Source organism: Macaca mulatta, chromosome 7, assembly GCF_049350105.2.
Source record: "Macaca mulatta isolate MMU2019108-1 chromosome 7, T2T-MMU8v2.0, whole genome shotgun sequence".
Taxonomy (NCBI): Eukaryota; Metazoa; Chordata; class Mammalia; order Primates; family Cercopithecidae; genus Macaca; species Macaca mulatta.
The window spans coordinates 108,583,292-108,603,082 of NC_133412.1; the positions used below are offsets into that span (position 1 = coordinate 108,583,292).

General features: G+C 38.2%; 1 pseudogene; it reads left to right on the top strand.

The window, feature by feature from the left end:
- Positions 1 to 2,628: 2,628 nt before the first annotated feature.
- On the top strand, positions 2,629 to 6,055 carry LOC114679675 (small ribosomal subunit protein eS1-like; annotated as a pseudogene).
- The last annotated feature ends 13,736 nt before the right edge of the window (positions 6,056 to 19,791 follow it).

Here is a 19,791-nt window from a genome sequence, read left to right on the forward strand (position 1 = left end):
TTAATCACTGTTACCAGTTTTCTCTGAATCTTTCCAGAGTTTTCACATATACAGATAGGTATGAATGTATATTCCCCTCCTCTCTTTTTACATAAAAGATAGCATTATTTTACACTGAAAAAAACAGGCCAGGCGCGGTGGCTCATGCCTGTAATCCCAGCACTCGGGGAGGCCAAGGTGGGCAGATCACGAGGTCAGGAGATCAAGACCATCCTGGCTAACACGGTGAAAACCTGTCTCTACTAAAAATACAAAAAAAATTAGCTGGGCGTGGTGGCGTGTATCTGTAGTCTCAGCTACTCAGGAGAATCGCTTGAACTCGGGAGGCCGTGGTTGCAGTGAGCTGAGATCGTGCCACTGCACTCCAGCCTGGGAGACAGAGCGAAACTTCGTCTCAAAAAACCAAAAAAAACCAAAACAACAACAACAAAAAAACTTTATATATTCTGAATATTTTTTCATATCAGTATATAGAGCTTTCTTATTGTTTTTGTATTTTATTGAAGATCTGCAAAATATCCCATTTAATAAATGTAGCATAATGTGTTTAGTTAATTTACTATTAATGGACATTTAGATTGTTTTCCAGTCTTTTACTAACACATTGTTTCAGCAGATAATAACCTATGCGAGTATATCTATAGGATAAATTCCCAGGAGTGGATTTACTTAGTCAAAGGACTTATACATTTATAATTTGGATAGATATTGCAAATTTCCCTCCATAAAGTGTTTTATTAATTTATTCTTCCACCAGCAATGTAGGAGAGTGCCTGTTTCCCCACAGCATTGCCGACAGTGTGCATTTTCAAACCGAAGAGCTGAGAAATAATTATGTCAGTGTAGTTCTGATTTGCAATTCTCTTATTAGGAGTGAGGATAGGCATCCTTTTCTGTGTCCAGAAAAATGTCTTTATTTTATGTGAGCTGTTCCCACTTTTAGCTCATTTTACTGTTGAATTGGGTTGATAGTCTTTTTCCTATTTCTACTTATAGGTGCTCCTTCTAGATAGGGGAGATTTGCCTTTTGTCTGTGTAAAGAATTATAAACATTTCCCTCCAATTTATAATTGTCTTGCAATATCACATAGAGTATTTTTTGCCATATTGAATTAAAAAATATTTTTATGTAGTTAAATTTATCAATATTTTCTTTAGTGACTTCTGGATTTCAATTCATAGTAAAAACGGGGCCTTCCCTACTCCAAGGTTATAAAGGAATTCTCCTTTCTTTTAGTAGTTTTGTCTTTTCTTAAGTTTTATTTATAACTGATACATAATAATTGCACATATTTATGGGGTACAGTGTGATGTGTCAATGCATGTATACATTGCATAATAATCAAATCAGGGTAATTTGCATATGTATTACTTTAAACATTTGTCATTTCTTTGTGATGGTAACATTCAAAAACCTCTTCTTCTTTTAGTAGTTTTGTAGTTCTTTTTTTCCTTTCCTTCCTTCTTTCCTTCTTTTTCTTTTCTCTCTCTCTCTTTCCCCTATTTGGGATATTCCTAGTGTATGGTATGAGGTAGGGATAATATTTTAGGAAATCAGCTTGTTTCTATCCATGTGTTTTCTTTCTATACTTCCCCCATTTGAAGTAAATAGCTGGTTCAAGGTCTCTATAGAACAGAAGGCAGAGATATTATGCAAGATTTTCTGGTTTCTGTTTCCAAAAACTTAAGCCCCTGGGAAGATTTAGAGAGTTTGTAGAAAAGAAAAAAGGGAGAAGGAGATTTTCAGGTATAGGTAGAGTGCCCTAGGGAAGTAGGGCAAGGAAGTGGGGTTGGTAGAAAGTGAGGCTTTCCCCCACTACCTCTCTCCAACACCCACACACACAGACACACACAGACACACAGACACACACACACACACACACACACACAGATACATACCCGCACCCAAACACCACATGAAAAATATCCCCCTCAATAGGAGGAAAACAAGAGACAAGTCTGTAAGTTCTTGATATGGTTTGGATTTGTGTCCCTGCCCAAATCTCATGTCAAATTGTAATTCCCAGTGTTGGAGGAGGGGCCTTCTGGGAGGTGATTGGATCATGGGGGCAGATTTCCCCTTGCTGTTCTCATGATAGTGAGTGAATTTTCATGAGATCTGGTTGTTTAAAAATGTATGGCACCTCCCCCACCCCCCTTCCTCCTTCTTTGGCCATATAAGACATGCCTGCTTCCCCTTCGTCCTCTGCTGTGATTGTAAGTTTCCTGAGGCCTCCTAGCCATGCTTCCTGTACAGCCTGTGGAACTGTGAGTCAATTAAACCTCTTCTTTTTTTTTGAGACGGAGTCTCACTCTGTCACCCAGGCTGGAGTGCAGTGGCGTGATCTCAGCTCACTGCAACCTCTGCCTCCTAGGTTCAAGCGATTCTCCTGCCTCAGCCTCCAGAGTAGCTAGGATTATAGGCATGTGCCACCATGCCAGGCTATTTTTTGTATTTTTAGTAGAGACGGGGTTTCACCATGTTGGCCAGGCTGATCTCAAATTCCTGGCCTCAGGTGATCTGCCTGCCTCAGCTTCCCAAAGTGCTGAGATTACAGGTATGAGCCACCATGCCCAGCCAATTCTTTTCTTTATAAATTACCCAGTCTCAGGTAGTTCTTCAGAGCAATGCGAGAACAGACAAATACAATTCTAGAGCATCAACGTCCCAGTTTTGGCTTCTTGGCAGCACCTAGAGAGGAGCAGGATCTGTTGCCTCTAGGCATATGGAATTTAGTCAGTTTCAAAAAAAGATTCCCAAGTCCAAAATATGCTGATGAAGTAGAAGGAACTACTGATCCTGAAGGTGCTGTTTAGACAAGACAATGGAAGACTCAGGGATAAACTGTGTACAGAAGTGATTGACTGCTAGAACCAGCACACCCCAATTTGCCCCAAGCCAAAATGCAAAAGATCAGAATCTTAACCTAACTCAGAAGAGGTAGGTGAAGGACTTTAAAAACTAACCTTATTTTTTTCCCACTAGCCCAGGAGAATAGGGGAAATTCATTTTTACATAAAGTGATATTCTTATATACCTGACCATACCCACTACATATTGTCTTAGTCTGTTCTGGCTGTTATAACAAAAATACCATAAACTAGGTGGCTTATAAACAACTCATTTATTTCCCACAGTTCTGGAGGCTGAGAAGTCCAAGATCAAGGCACCAGCAGATTTGGTGTCTGGTGTAACTGCCAAGTGAGTTCATTGTGCCTTGCTGCTCATATAGAGCTGATTTATCAAGGCAGGGGAATTGCAATAGAGAAAGAGTTTAATACATGTAGAGCCAGCTAAACAGGAGACCAGAGTTTTATTATTACTCAAATCAGCCTCCTTGAAAATTCAGAGGCTATGGTTTTTCAAGGACAGTTTGGGAGGCAGGGGACTAGGGAATGGGTGCTGCTGATTGGATCGAGATCACTCATAGGGGTATGGAAAACAGTCCTCATGTGCTGAGTCCACCCCTGGGTAGGGGCCACAGCAAAGTTGCTGGTCCAGGTGGAGTCATCTGGTAGTCAGAAATGCAAAAATCTGAGAAGACATTGAAAAGGCCAATTTTAGTTTCTACAATTGTGATGTTATTTACAGCAGCAATTGGGGAAGTTGCAAATTTTCCTGAAAATGCTATGTCTCCAGAAAAATGGCTGGTAATCATTGAACTATGATTACATCTTAGCAGAATTTAGGCCCCTCTCATCCTCTGTACTTGGTGGCTTAGCATTAGTTTTACAAAGGTGGTTTAGTTTGGGGAGGGGCTGTTATCACTTAAACTATAAACTAAATTTCTACCAGCGTTAGGTTGGCCCATGCCTAGGAATGACCAAGGGCAGTTTAGAGGTTAAAGGCAAGATGGAGTTCGTTAGGGCACGTCTCTTTCACTGTCATCATTTTCTCACTGCTATAATTTTTGCAAAGCCAGTTTCACTGGTGGGGGTCTGCTTTCTGGTTTATAGGTGGTACCTTCTAGCTATGCCCTCACATAGTGGAAGGGAAGAACTCTTGTTTTTGTAGCCCCTCATAAGAGCACTAATCCCATTCATGAGGACAGAGTGGCTTACCATCACCTTGGGGGTAGGATTTCAACATATGAATTTTGGCAGGCCACAAACATTCAAACCATAGCATATATAGTATGGTCTATAATTTAGGTATGTACTGTTTGTGATTAAACTACTACCTTACTACTCACTAAAGCTGCCAACACTTAAAGTAAAAGATTAGAGAATTCCACTTTTGAGACGTCATGAACTTAGTTCCAGCCTTGTGGGACCTCATATGCCAATGTGTCCTTGAATGCTACTAGACCACAGGTTTGTATTTGTTTTTTATTCTTGGCAGGGGCAGGTGGGTGGTGAAGGAAAGATCAGGTGTACAGAACTGAATTAATCAGAATCACTTCTTAGCACAGAATTATGATTCTGTGTAATGTTGCTCTCCTGTTTGATTTTGTTATTTTTCCCTTCATTCTCCGTCTCATTCCCATTCTCTTCAAAGGTATTCAATCTAGAGGCTTTTCCCATGCTCACCCACAAAGCCTTGGAACAGCCCAACTGTCACTTAAAAAACCATCCGCTGTTGACTAATATAGATGTTTGTGGAACAAGAAACAGGAGTATAACAAGAAAGTTACAAAAGAGTATAATGGGAGTTAGATAATTTTCTGGTGGACTTTCTTCACCTATAAAAATGAAGTTAATAATAACATGCTTTATATCTAACATAGGAATATACAGTAAAGAAAAAAATTATTTTGCTCCAGGCATAGTGGCCCATGCCTGTAATCCCAACACTTTGGGAAGATGAGGTGGGAGGATCGCTTAAGGCCAGGAGTTTGTGACCAGCCTGGTCAACACAGTGAGACCCTATTTCTAAAAAAACAAAAAAATTTAAAAATTAGCCAGGCAGAGTGGCTTATGCCTGTAGTCCCAGCTACTTGGGAGGCTGAGGCAGTCGGGGGAGGGAGGGCGGTGGGTGGGGCACAGGGGGATCACTTGAGTCTAGGAGTTCGAGAGTGCAGTGAGCTACGATGGCACCAAGAAGAAAGTGGTTGATCCATTTTCTAAGGAAGATTGGTATGATGTGAAAGCACTGCCTTTGTTCAATATATGAAACACTGGAAAGATGCTGGTCACCAGGACTCAAGGAACAAAAATTGCATCTGATGGCCTCAACGGTCATGTATTTGAAGTGAGTCTTGCTGATCTGCAGAATGATGAAGGTGCATTGAGAAAATGTAAGCTGATTACTGATGATGTTCAGGCAAAACCTGCCTGACTGACTTCTGTGGCATGGATTTCACCTGTGACAAAATATGTTCCATGGTCAAAAAATGACAGACCATGATTGAAGCTCATGCTGATGTCAAGGCTACTGATGGTTATTTGCTTCAGCTATTCTGTATTGGTTATACTAAAAAATGCAACCAATACAGATACAGATATTCACCACCAACAGGTTTGCCAGATCTAGGAGAAGATGATGGAAATCATGACCTAAGAAGTGCAGACAAAGAACTTAAAAGAAGTGGTCAACAAATTGATTCCAGACAGCATTGGAAAAGACATACAAAATGGTTGCCAATCTATTTATCCTTTCCATGATGTCTTCATTAGAAAAGTAAAAATGCTGGCCAGGTGCAGTGGCTCACACCTATAATCCCAGCACTTTGGGAGGCTGAGGCGGGTGGATCACGAGGTCAGATCGAGACAATCCTGGCCAACATGGTGAAACCCCGTCTCTACTAAAAATACAAAAATTACCTTGGCATGATGGCATGCACCTGTAAGAATCACTTGAAACCGGGAGGCAGAGGTTGCAATGAGCTGAGATCACACCACTGCTCCAGCCTGGCAACAGAGTGAGACTCTGTCTCAAAAAAAAAAAAAAAAAAAGCTAAAGAAGCCCACGTTTGATTTGGGAAAACTCACAGAGCTTCATGGTGAAGGCAGTAGTTCTGAGAAAGCTACTGGACATGAGACAGGTGCCAAAGTTGAATGAGCTGATGGACGTGAACTCACTGGTCCTAGAATCTGTTTAAAGTTCAGATTTTAATAGTGGCAAATAAAAAGTTCTATTTGTGGAGAAAAGAAAAATGATTTTATAATGTTTATTATTTTAAAGGGAAAAGTTCTATAAGTATTATATCATGTTTAAATATAGAATAAGCTGAAAAAAGCAGCAGAAATCTTTGCATATTAATAGAAAAATCTCAGCAGTCTTTATTTATTGGCAAGACAGCTACTCTAAAGTTGTGAGGGTAACTTACTGACCTGAAAAAACACATTTTAAACCAATGTGAGATGTGGCTAATTGACTAATCAAAGTAGGAAAGACCCAGATGACTTTTTAGAATAATTCAGATCAGAGTGGATATTGACAGGGCAGATGGTGAATGGCATTGAAAGGCAATGCCTTAATTTATTTACACTTTGTTTTCTAGTTTCTGTAATTTTAATTAAAGTGAGTAGAAACAAAATTTTGTCTAAGCATTTTTTCTTCCCAATATGAAAGGTGTTGACACATCATATCATTGAGTTGGAAAGATAAAGACAAGGGAAAGGATTAGAATTTGGTGTGAATTAACATATCACAGGGCTCTTGTGTCTGTAAAAGGTGAGGAAACAAACACATGTGTTAATGTAACTCCAACTGCAAAGGAAGGCTGTCAAGGCATGTGGGTTTGCTTGGCCAAAAGCTGTTGATTCAAAAAATGTAATTTCATTTGTTGGATTTTATTGTAATTAACACAGGGAGTTGCACTAGCTCAGAACTCTTATCTTTATTATCTTGGGAGAAGAATTATGAAATGTGTGCACTTACAAAATAGAATTCATATTTTGCAGAGGGCTATAATGCTAATGGGTCTTGGGAACCTTCTGGGATTATGAATTCAAGTTTACAATTAGGGTTTCTGCTTTGCAATCTCAAGTGTGGTTTACCTGGAACAGTTGGCATTTTATCTTAAATGGTATTTGATAGAACTTGGGAGCTCTTCAGAGCAGGAACTTCAATTTTTGTTGTTGTTGTTACCTATTGCAAAGCACTAAATTCACTGCTGGAGAAAACTAGCAGTCACTTTTTATGTGTACATCTAATTGTTCTTTACAATCACGTAGAGATCATCACTAACATTTAACAATTCAAAAAGGCATAAAGTTTACCTCATTAATGTGTGTAGAGGATTCACTATTTTAATAATTAAGCAAAATCTTTGATATTTGTATGAAGATAAGGTAGACAGGATAAACAACAGGAAAACTATGGATTTCTTTAAATAGTGGATAGGGACAATTCATTCCCTCAGATATTTGTAATAAAATCTTAGAACCAGAAAATATCTACCTGGGAATACTAACGCTCAAACTTTAGCATGAGATTTATCTGCAGGTCTGAGCTCAGCTAACAACTTTTATACTGTCAAAGCAGAGACTGCCCTTTCAAACCTCTCGTTGGGAAACTAATTAGCAGAATAATAAAAAGGCAAGATCAACTCTTGTCTTCCTTGTTGGGGATATAAAAAAAAAACAGTAGTTCTAATTAGCAATAATTAAAATTTAATTAAGAAGCTCTTTGCAATCCTCCTCCCTGCTTCCTGAACTAGTGCTTGCCAGCTCTTGGTTGTGGAGCTGTTTTTATTCCCGTGGTGCTGAATCATGGCTTAATCACAAAGCTTTAGATCTCAGCTTATCCAGCCCTGAGCACTCATCACCACAGCCTTCCAAGAGTAACAAATATATATTCTAGATTTTTTAACCCAAGCCATTACTTTTTTCAGTTTTATAATCATGAATTGTGACTTTTACTTTTTAAGCAGCTGATTATAGATGCCATTGCTTTTTATTTTTAAACTTATCTTTATATTTGTTCCCCTAGTTCTACCCCTTGTTGCAACAAGAGGATAGGAGACCTCCAAGAATATTAAATATCTGAACCCAAATTTCTACTTCTATGCTTTAAAGTAAAGCAGGTAATTAGCTTAAGTATAAAAAACTAAAACATTGGTAAAATCCCAGATTTTAAAAATAAAAGTATTTCATTATTTAAAAATAAAAGTACATTGTAGATGAGGGTTAAGGAAAATAAATACAGTATTTGATGATCCTTACAAAGTGTATATGATATTCTAAGTATTAATTTCAGTTTAGGATGTTTCAAATTGTAAAAGGAATCCCACTTAATTGTGCATTTTAATGTGGTTACAATGGTGAATTTTATATCGTACGAATTTTATCTCAATAGAAAAAGGAACTCAAACTCTGACTTTGTCCTAGTTTTGGGCATAAGGATTAATCATAGTTTACAGAGAGAAAAAAGCTCCAAGATTTGATAGTTCATTATGAGCAAAAGAAAAAGGAAATAATCAAGAACAGAGGGAAATTAGTTTTTTTAAAAGCCACTGAACTAAGAAATACAACCCTGGTTCTTTAATTATTAAGGGAAGGGCTCTGAATTTGCTCCATTATCTTAATTATGTTTCTGGAGCAAACATTATTTCAATGTGATAAAAGATGACATGACACTAAAGGTAAAGCCTGAGCAGATGTTACATGAATAACAAGCCAATAGGCCCACATTCTGGTAATTTCTTCCCCACTAGACATGTTCTCATTAATCTGTGATTAATAGGATTCGAGTATAGTAAATGATAATGATCTATTGTCTGTCTTTGTCGAGCACCATGGAGGGAGTAATTTGTCAGCTCAGCTTTTGTGTGACTATTTAATAGCAAAGAGGGAGAGAGAAAAGACGCTAATCTTCTAATTGGCATCTATAGAGAAGGTCTAGGAGAAGACTGCCTCTATGGAAATAGCCAGTATAATTCCTATGCCTAAGGAAAGCAAATGTGGACTCTATGTATCTTTTATGTAATTAGTCATGCCTTCTATTGAACAAAAGGTGGCGATGGGGATAAAGAAAAAACGGCAATAAAATAGTCTTAAGAGATCATAAGGTAACATTTATTAACTTATAACATTTATTAACTTAGATATGAGGCTTTTTCAACTATAGTGACCTGCCAAAAAAGTGGGCAAAAGAAAAAAAATAACTTTTTGGTTAAAAAATAGTTGCTCAGATGAACCAAAATAACAATGTATAAAATAAAAAGCCAGCATCATCATCAGTACCACCACTAGCAATACAGAATCCCTGATGTTATGATGGTAAAAAATTTAATACATCAATAAATCAATAAGTAAATTCAAAACAGATGTTTTGAATGAAAATAATTTGATGATTAGTCCTGTCAAGTCTACTGTAAAAACTTCTTTAAATGGCTATACCTTGGTGAGAATGATGTATGAAATTGCTCTTTCTCTTTTTCTCCCTCTCTCTTTGTATCTTTAACAATTTTTAGCTGTGCATGGTGGCTCACACCTGCAATCCCAACATTTTGGGAAGCCGAGGCAGGCAGACTGCTTGAACTCAGGAATTCAAGAGCAGCCTGGGCAACATGGTGAAACCCCATCTCTACAAAAATTACAAAAAAATTAGCCAGGTGTTGTGGTGTGCACCTGTAGCCCCAGCTACCCAAGAGGCTGAGGTGGGAGGATCACCTGAGCCTGGGGGATTGAGGCTGCAGTGAGCTGTGATCATGCCACAGGGCTCCTGCCTGGGTGACAAAAAACAAACAAACAAAAAAAGCTCATCTCAAAAATTTTTTTTTCTTCTGCACACTTTTCTATATTTTAGGTTTTAGGTACTTTACTGGTTGGTGGAAATGAAAAGTACAAAGTCTCACTGGGAGAAGATACTTGCAATGCATACAACCAACAAATAATTAGTATATGCACAGTATATAGAAAAAGACTACTGATTAACCTTAGAGAGAAATTGGTGAAGAATAAAAATAGGCAGTTGACAGAAGAGGAAATCCAATAGGGGCAATGAACATATGAATAGATGTTCAATATAACTAATAATCATGACAATTTAAGTCAAAAGAATAAGATGTCATCCTCACCTGTCAGATTAGCCAAAATTTTAAAAATGGACTAGATCACACGGGGACTTAAATATGAGTGGGAGTAAAAATCAGACAACCATTTTAGAATGCAATTTGTCAATATCAGGTAATTCATTTTCGATTTGTCAATATGTATAGCAATTCTACTTCTTGAACAATACCCCGAAGAAACCCTTGCACATGTACACAGAGATATCTAGAAGAATATTCATTACAGCATTGTTTATAATAGTGAAAAATGAAAACTACCTACACCAGTGATGTGTTCATACTATAGAATGCTATATAGCAGTTTGAATGAATACATGAATGATTATTATCAACATGGAGAAGCCTTAAAACTCAGAATAAGTGAAGAAAATTTAGCAAATTTAAGAATACTTAGGGTATGCCACTACTAAAATACTTTTAAAGCATTGCAAAACAATAAAATGCATATATATAAATATATGGATACATACATATGTGATAAGACTGTAAAAACATGCATGGGAATGACATAACACCAAATCCTGGATAGTAGTGATTATCTCTGAGAAGGGAAGGAAGAAAATGAATTTGGAAGGTTTCAACATTATTTCTAGTGTCTCATTTTTAAAAAATGCAATAAATGTAACAAAATGTTAAGATTTGGTAATGCTGGATGATAAGTCTTTGTTATATTATTCTCTATGTTTTTATTTTTTATTCTCCATTTTGGAGAATATTTTGAAATAGTTCACAGTTTCAAAAGTGGAAAAATGCACAAGGTAAGGAAAAAACACATGGTTTCTAATTTCCAGGTGCTACTATTGTGTCAGGTGAATAGACAATTCACAAATAGCTGTAATGTAGTTTGATAAGTGTTTCAGTGTGGCCACAAAGTGCTATATGTAGATATAGATTGACACACAAACACACACACACACACTCTTTAAGATATATATATGCTATTAAGACATATGACCAGATTCTTTTGGTATCAAGTAGTTGAACCAAAAAAATATAATTGACTTTTAAATGTCTCCTCAAATTTAGACAGAAAAATGTGTTGGTGGTAGTGGCAGTAGTAGCAGTAGTGTAGTAGTTTCTTCTTCTTCTTTCTTCTTCCTTCTTCTTCCTTCCTCCTCCTCCTCCTCCTCCTCCTCCTCATCCTCCTCCTCCTCTTCTTCCTCCTCCTCCTCTTCTCCTCCTCTTCTTCTCCTCCTCCTCCTTTTTTTTTGGCAAAAGGGCAAAGATTAGGCTCTAGCTTCTAAGAACAGCATTAAAATCATTAGACAGATTTCTTGTCCCTCTAACTTTATGCCTTCATGAACTTGAGAAGCTAATTTATCTGACTTCAAATAGTGGAAAAAAAAAAAGTTGTTGGGGGGGCGGGGGTAGAATGGGGTTTTGATAGAGAATCTTCTAAGGTCTTTTCCAGTTTGAAAAATTTAAGAAAAAGAAATTTTTTTTCATGAAACATTAACCCAAATTTATACGAACAAGATTTTCCAAGATTTTCCCCAAGTTAGTAACAAAATACGTTTATTCATGAAATATTATAGTTGTTATCAAAAGGCAAAGAAAAACTTTTTTTTTTTTTTTTTTTTTTTTTTTTGAGACAGAGTCTCGCTCTGTAGCCCAGGCTGGAGTGCAGTGGCCGGATCTCAGCTCACTGCAAGCTCCGCCTCCCGGGTTTACGCCATTCTCCGGCCTCAGCCTCCCGAGTAGCTGGGACTACAGGCACCCGCCACCTCGCCCGGCTAGTTTTTTTTTGTATTTCTTAGTAGAGACGGGGTTTCACCGTGTTAGCCAGGATGGTCTCGATCTCCTGACCTCGTGATCCGCCCGTCTCGGCCTCCCAAAGTGCTGGGATTACAGGCTTGAGCCACCGCGCCCGGCCAAGAAAAACTTTTATGAAATTAGAAGCAAACCATTCCTTTTTTTTCTTTTTTGAGATGGAGTCTTGCTCTGTTGCCCAGGCTGGAGTGCAGTGGCAAGATCTTGGCTCACTGAAACCTCCATCTCCCGAGTTCAAGCAATTCTCCTGCCTCAGCCTCCTGAGTAGCTGGGATTACAGGTGTGCACCACCATACCTGGCTAATTTTTGTATTTTTACTAGAGACAGGGTTTCACCATGTTGGTCAGGTTGGTCTCAAACTCCTGACCTCAAGTGATCCGCAAACCTCACCCTCCCAAATTGCTGGGATTACAGATGTGAGCCACTGCACCAGGACTCTTTTTTTCTTTCTTTCTTTTGAGATGAAGTTTTGCTCTTGTTGCCCAGGCTGGAGCGCAATAGTGCGATCTTGGCTCACTGCAACCTCTGCCTCTGGGGTTCAAGTGATTCTCCTGCCTCAGCCTTCCAAGTAGCTGGGATTACAGGTGCCCGCCACCATGCCTGGCTAATTTTTGCATATTTAGTAGAGATGGGGTTTCACCATGTTGACCAGGCTAGTCCTGAACTTCTGACCTCAGGTGATCTGCCTGCCTCGGCCTCCCAAAGTGCTGGGATTACAGGCGTGGCCAACGTGCCCAGCATTTTTTATTTAATTTTTTTTTTTCGAGACAGAGTTTCACCCTCTCATCTGGGCTGGAGTAAAGTGGGGAGATCATAGCTCACTGTAACTTTGAACTCCTAGGCCCAAGTGATCCTCCTGCCTCAGCCTCCCAAGTAGGACCATTACTCCTGGCTAATTTTTTTTTTTTTTTAATTTGTAGAGATAGAGTCTTGCTCTGTTGTCCAGGCTGGTCTTGAACTCCTGACTTCAATTGATCCTCCTGTCTCAGCCTCTCAAAGTGCTGGGCTTATGGGCGTAAGCCACTGTGCCCAGCAAAGCCATTCTTGATGGGAAGCTAAAAGAAACAGCTAATTTGTTGTGATTAGATTTCGAGAAGGAGATCTAGAGATTTGGAGAATGTCTATGTTCTTTATTCAAGGAGTACATGGAGAGAGCTGGAGAGAGATGCATCAGATTTTAGACTATAAAATCTGCAGATATAAATTTGTATAACTGGGACTTCTGAGATAGGTACAAACATTTTATCTTATATATTACATTTCTGAACCTAACAGGATTCTACATCAAGGATGATTATTTTTAGATCAGGCAATGAGCTGAACTTCTTTGGTCCCACATGCTGAGCTGCAAATATACTCCCTAGTGACTTTTTATCACTTAAGGTATTCTGCAAAGTATTCTCTAATCTTCCTAAAAATACTAATCCTGAGTACAACATGAAGGGACCAGAAAGCAAAAATGTATCTGTTTGTCAACAATATAATATTGTCTCCGCTCCTTGATAATAATCTGGCTGGTCATAAACCTTTGATGGCCTCTGATTCTGGCCCTTCAGGATGCTGATTTCTGGTTGGAAAAATTAATTCTCCTGGAGGATAATGAGATAGACAGTCTTCTATTTCTACTCCTCTTGCATCCAGGTTCAAACATTAAGGTACAACACCTCCCAAATCTCCTCAAACTGTGTTTATTTTTGTTTGCTACAGCCTAAAAAGGAATCCTTCCTTTTTTATTTTATTTCAGAAGCCTTTTCCATTTTGGTTGGTATGGATTATAATGTTAAGAAAGTACTGTGGATTATTTGGGTTTAGTTGGAAGAAGAGACTATTTTCCATCTATTTCCTTCTTTAATCTCTTGTTTTTTTGGCTCTTATCCTCACCACTCTACAGAAAATATTCTAAAATTAACTGCTCCTGGCTAAACCTAATAGTCTTTTTTCCCCCTTGGCACAGTTTTTTTTCCTTTTTATTTTGAAATAATTATAGATTCATAGGAAGTCATGAAAAATAGTAGAGACAGATCCTGTACACCCCTCCCCCAGTTTCTCCCAATAGTAACATCTTACATAATGAAATCTTATATCATCTTATATAAAGAAATTGATATTTTACCAGTTTTACATGCATTCATTTGTGCATGTGAGTGTATGTGGTAGTTCTATGCTATTTTATCATATGTGTAGGTTTGTGTTAACACTACCACAATCAAGAAACAGAACTGTTCCATTGCCAGAAAGATCCCTTATGCTACCTCTTTTTACAGTTATACCCACTCACTTTCCTTTCTACAACCCCAGGAAACCACAAATATGTTCTCTATCTCCATAATTTTATCATTTTGAGAGTGCTGTATAAATCAAATAATACAAATATGTAACCTTTTGAGGTTGGCTTTAGTCTCTCAGCATAATTCTCTTGAGAGCCATCCAAACTCTTGCATGTAATACTAGTTCATTCATTTTGATTGCTGACTAGTATTTTGTAGTTTGTTTAACCAACCAACATTTGAAAAACATTTGGGCTGTTTCCAGTTTTTGGCTATTATGAATAAAGCTACTATGAACTTTCATGTACAGGTTTTTGTGTGATGAATAGTTTTTTGAAATCTTGAACTCCTCTCTGCTTTCCTCATTATTGCTATTCTGTTCTTTAAAAAAACGCAAACCCTCATTGTTTGTCAAATATTGTTTCTCTTTACCTCTTATGCTACCTGACCTGCATCAGAGGTTCTACAAGGCTCAGACCTTGGTCCTCAAAGGGAAGCTACTTTTGAGGAAAGGTTACGTACTCTCATAGCTTCAAATGCCATTTTTTGTGCCTTATAGAGCTACATCTATAGACAACTAGCTATATGGTACGTCTACTTGTACATTATGCCAGTACCCCACCCTGAGAGCCATTCTACTCTCATCATTCTCCTAGTTTTCTATGATCATAGTCTTGTAATTTCTTTTGATTCTTCCTTTTCCTTAGCTTTTCATGTTCAATTATTTACCAAACTGTGAGGTCACCTTTTGATGAGCAGTCACATAGGACACAAACATGTAACATTCTTTGCCCACTTAGAGATATCTATCCACATCTCTTCTCCAGACCTCCTTATCACCAATTTTTCCAGTCATGTTCCTTCCAAATCACTGATCATCCAGCCAACTGTTGGCTGTAGCCCATAAATCCATATGGACTCATACTGTTGGCCATTTCTCCTTCTAAGAAAAATGAATAACTAGGTACACTGCTCAATGTTGTACCTTCTGGGAGGATTTACCTTCACCGCGGTCCTTCAGAGGTGTCCCAGAAGGGACTGTCTTGTGTAGTTGTCCACTTGTGGGTTGTATTGTGTATTGGGCATGATCATCTATAAATCAGGCCTGAGTTTTATCTTCTTCAGTAAACTGTAAGGAACTCTCCATGAGGCCATAGAGAAGGGGTCTTTTACTGCAAAGGACACTCAGCAGAATTCGGGGGTTCAATGCTCCCAGTTTCATCGGGGTCTTCTCACATGTTCCCATTTCAATTATTCATTTTGGAAAAGATGAAAATTACTTGACATAACCTGATATCATTGAAAATGTGAGAAAATTTGTCCTCAGTCACTGTCAACATGAATACAAATTACAACATTTCTGGAGGGATGTATGGCAATATTTATCATAATCTTAAATTGGAGTAATCTCTGATTCAGTAATACTTTCAGGAATGTGTCCTAAATTTTCCCACTAATTTGTAATAGCAAAATAAAAATGGAAATGTCTCAAATGTCTACCAATAGAAGGTTAGATGGGGGAAAAAAGGTCCATCTATACATTGTATACTATCAACAATTAAAAATGGGTAAGTAGATCTCATCTATTGATATGGGAAAGTATTTAAAATGTTGTTTCGTGAAAAATGACAGATAGTTTTAAAAAGGATATAGCCTTGTGTGTGTGTGTGCATGTGTGTGCATGTGTATGTGCTTTGAGAGATTCCGAAAGGAGCAGTGGTTTTCCCTAGGTGCTGGGAGTTCTAGTATATTATACTTCATTCTTTATTTTTTATATATTATATTCATATTTTTCTGTGCTACCAGAATGTATCATTCTTAGAATTAGAAAAAACTGTTTTCACTAAAAATTTAATTGCAGCCATCACTAAAGAAAATCTCAGGCTAGGTATGATGACTCATGCCTGTAATCACAGCACTTTGGGAGGCTGAGGCAGGTGGATCACTTGAGCCCGGGAGTTCAGGCCCAGCCTGGACAACATAGTGAGACTCTGCCTCTACAAAAAATAAAAAAAAATTAGCTTGGCATGGTGGCATATGCCTGTGATCCCAGCTACTCAGGAGGCTGAGGTGGGAGGATCACTTGAGCCTGGGAGGTCAGTGCTACAGTGAGCCGTGAGTGCACCACTACACTCCAGATTGAGCAATACAGTGAGAGCCTGTCACACACAAAAATAAAATCTCAAAGATTATTCACAGTATACTCCTTAATATACAATGCAGATGCAAGATAACAGTTAATGCCATCTTTTGGTCACCTAAATAGTGCCTAAACAAATTTTGTACGTGTTCGAACATTTCTTCCTGTGTTACTATAATTACATGCCCAGATAATATAGAATGTCTTACCCTGCAGTACCCCACTGCAGAGTTTTATTACCATGAAGTGACATGATGTAATATAGTAGAGTCAGTTCTAGTTCTCTCTGGCTGGGAAATCTTAGGCAAGTTACTTGGCCTCTCTGAATCTCAGCTTCCAAATTTGTAAAAACAATATCTGTACTACCCATTTCACAGAGTTGTAAGGATCAAATGAGATGTATGTGACAACATTGTCTAAACTCTAACATGCAGGTGCAGTTCTATTATTCACATCATGTTTATTAAAATAAGTAAAACTACCATTAACAATGCTACAGGGGGATGAAATGTGCTGTAAGATAGAGCCAACATATATAAATAAGCTATGTGACTGAGATCATCTTTCCTTCGCTATGACTAAACAAATAGCTTTATATAGCATGTCAGGCTGAAATGTTCTAAAGTGCCAGCTCTTGTTTCTTTTTTAAGAAACCACTAACTAATATACTAGTAAACCAGCAGCTCCTCTAAAAAAACAGTGTTACCTTTCTGCAGGAACACCCGATTTCTCTCTTGCTGAAACTTCCAGGCTGGGCATGGTGGCTCATTTCTGTAATCCCAGCACTTTGAGCCCAGGAGTTTGAGACCAGCCTGGGCAACACAGTGAGACCTTGTCTCTACAAAAATAAACAAAAACAACAACAACAAAAAATTCCAGAAGCTCTTTTCCTTTTTTCCATCAATTTCTGCCACTGCTCAAGTGCTCAGGTCCAAAGTGCAGCATATCAATATATAGTCGTGTGTTGCACTGCATAATGCTGTTTCAGTTAACAATGGGCCACATATACAATGGTGGCCCCATAAGATTATAATGGAGCTGAAAAATTCCTATCTTGTGACATCATCACTATTGTAATGTCTAGCACAATGCATTACTCATGTGTTTGTGGTGATGCTGGTATAAACCAACCTACTGCACTGCCAGTAGTATAAAAGTACAGCACATACAATTATGTATAGTACATAATATCTGATAATGATAATAAATGACTATGTCACTGGTTTATGTATACCACTTAAGTTTGTGTAAGTACACTCTATGATGTTTGAACAATGACGAAATCACCTAAGGACACATTTCTCAGAATGTATCCCTGTTGTTAAGTGATGCATTACTGTACCGGTGTCACTTTCAAGACAGAATGAGAACTGAAACCTTTGTCTTTTTACCCCAGTTGACTTATCTCTAGTTGGTAAAGTTATTACCAGAACCATGAGTTGCAGTTGTTTTTTTTTTTTTTTTTTTTTTAGACAGAGTCTTACTCTGTCACCCAGGCTGGAGTGCAGTGGTGCAATCTCGGCTCACTGCAACCTCCACTTCCCAGGTTCCAGTGATTCTCCTGCCTCAGCCTCCCGAGTAGCTGGGATTACAGGCATACACCACCATGCCTGGCTAATTTTTGTATTTTTAGTAGAGATGAGGTTTCACCATGTTGGCCAGGCTGGTCTCGAACTCCTGACCTCAAGTAATCCACCACCTCAGCCTCCCAAAGTGTTGGGATTACAGGCGTGAGCCACCGTGCCCAGCCATGATTTGCTTTTTAATGTTATAATTTTGTATTTTCATTTGTAAGGACTATAGATCCAAATGTGAACAAACTGATTTTAAAGTAATTATGGCCATAGCTATCCTTCCTATTATATATCTTTCGCTGAAGTAACCAGGAGGTAGGGCTGATATGGACAATGGTTTAGCCCATGTGGATGAAACATTAAATGCCTTTATAGGAGCTAGTTTAAGATTCTGAGTTTTATGTAAGAATAAGTGAGGCTGTGCAGAATGTAATCTTGTTCCAGAAATAGCATCTGGTGAAATTATTGTTATTAAATATTGTTATTAGATATTCAACAGTGTCAGTCTCATTTGAATTGGGATAAGGCAAGAGCATAGGGATAAAGTAAGGTCAGATGATTGCTTTTCTGATACAAATATCATATTCTAAATCAAAAATTATAGTTTGCCTTTCAGCGAACTAAGTCTTCGGATTACAAGTTGATTTTTCTTTTGTGGAGATGAGGAAGATAGGTACTATCACATTTAAAAATGATATCAAGCCTAGAACTTTGGGGAAAGTGAAATGGGAAGAATAATCTTTAAATCTAGAATTAGAATCAAATTGTAAACTCTGACATTCTTTCTACTGAAAATTATAGAATCACATTTTGATAGTTTGAACCAAATAAAACACAGAAGCAATTGCTAAGTGTTGATAAGTAAAGGAAAAGAATGTGATTCAATCCACTAGGAAGATTTTGATCCAAAATGAAACAGTTTTTCTCCCCTGCTAGTCAGGCAGAAATCCAATTACTCTTGTTTGATCTACTACGGAGAGGTAAATGTGAGAGGTATAGATTATGGATAGTTTTATGGATTTTAATCTTAGAAATCAACAAGTGAAGGTTTTACACTTGCACATAGTTACTTAACTGGTGTTAAGAATAAAACCTAATCAATAATAATAATTTTTGTTTTACTGTGATTTGCTCTAGTTCCAATTATGATGTTGGCTATTTCATAGTCCCTTTCTTTAAATGAATGCTTTAAAGATAATCTCTCTCTAGTTGAGGGTTTAATGTGGGACTAGTTTTCATTTCATACAGTGTCTCAGAAACAAAACCAGAATAAAGGAAACTTAATAAAGACAAGTTCTAGGAAGGTTGGGAACATAAAGAGAGATGAACTGAAATGAGTCTCTTTTCCTTTGAGTTGTATCAATCCTCATTACTGTTTGAATAGTTCAATCCAATGAAGCATGAGAATGAGATGGAGCATATGTACATGACAGGTGTAAAGTGGAATACTCTTGCTTTCGTTTGCAAAATGGTGCAGTGAGAAGACCTATGTTCTGGACCTGGATCTGGTCGTTAGGAACTGAAAGACCTGGTATTGAAAGCCTGATATAACAAAGGGCTGAGAGAGCATTCACTGATCCTTCATTCTAGGCGTGGTGCTAAATACTTTATACATATGCTTTCTTTTTTTTTTTTTTTTTGAGACGGAGTCTCGCTCTGTCGCCCAGGCTGGAGTGCAATGGCCGGATCTCAGCTCACTGCAAGCTCCGCCTCCCAGGTTCACGCCATTCTCCTGCCTCAGCCTCCCAAGTAGCTGGGACTACAGGCACCCGCCACCATGCCCGGCTAGTTTTTTTTTTTTTTTGTATTTTTTAGTAGAGACGGGGTTTCACCGTGTTAGCCGGGATGGTCTCGATCTCCTGACCTCATGATCCGCCCGTCTCGGCCTCCCAAAGTGCTGGGATTACAGGCTTGAGCCACCGCGCCTGGCCTACATATGCTTTCTTTTCATCATCAAAACAATTCTCTTAAGTAAATGGTATTATTATTTTTTTTTTTGTTACAGATAGTGGGACTGAACTTCTAAGAGGTTGAGTGACATGGCACAGATTACACAGAAGAGAAAGATTTTGAAAACCAG